Below are 761 nucleotides of genomic sequence, written 5' to 3'. Positions count from 1 at the left end.
AAAAGGTCATCAATTTGGTTGAAGGCAAAGACAACAGGAACTGGTGAAATGCTAAATGTTTCGGATGAGAGAATGAGAGCAAGGACTCGGTGACGTTAAGTTTTTGGCATAAACCAATTGTGTACTAAATGCTACATGCTCAGATTGGAAAGATTCAGAGATTGACATTTAGAGGTCAGACCAGGAATGATAGCAAATAAAGGAAACACAAAATATTGGGTAATGTGTTAGAAGCCTACCAGAGTTGTGTAGGGTCATAGGAAACAAGATAAAGTGTTTCAGAAAGGAGAGGTGATCAATTAGTTACATGCCACTCAGGGGTCAAGGAAGATAAGAACAGAAAGGTAATCTTTGTATTTAGCAAGCTGAACATCATTACTGACTTTAATAGAGGTATCTTTTCCTTTGTCAAAGTAGAACCAAAGTCTGATATGACTTTTTTAGAAGAAAAGAAGGAAGGATGTAATAAAAAGTAAGCAATATTTTACCATAGTCTCACTCTCTGACAGAGAGAGACAGAGACAGAGAGACAGCAAACAAACAAGTTAATAGGTAATGTGTGTTTATAAGTCACCTGGGTGGCTCAGTTGGCTAAGCATTCAACTTCTGTTCAGGGCATAATCTCGTGGTTCGTGGGTTCAAGCACCATGGCGGGCTCTGTGCTGAAAGCTCAGAGCCTGGAGCCTGCTTCAGACTCTGTATCTCCCTCTCTCTGTGCCTCCCCTGCTCTCATTCCACCTCTCTCAAAAATAAATAAACAT

This window comes from Suricata suricatta, chromosome 4, assembly GCF_006229205.1.
Source record: "Suricata suricatta isolate VVHF042 chromosome 4, meerkat_22Aug2017_6uvM2_HiC, whole genome shotgun sequence".
NCBI lineage: Eukaryota > Metazoa > Chordata > Mammalia > Carnivora > Herpestidae > Suricata > Suricata suricatta.
Note: the sequence above shows the minus strand (reverse complement) of the source record.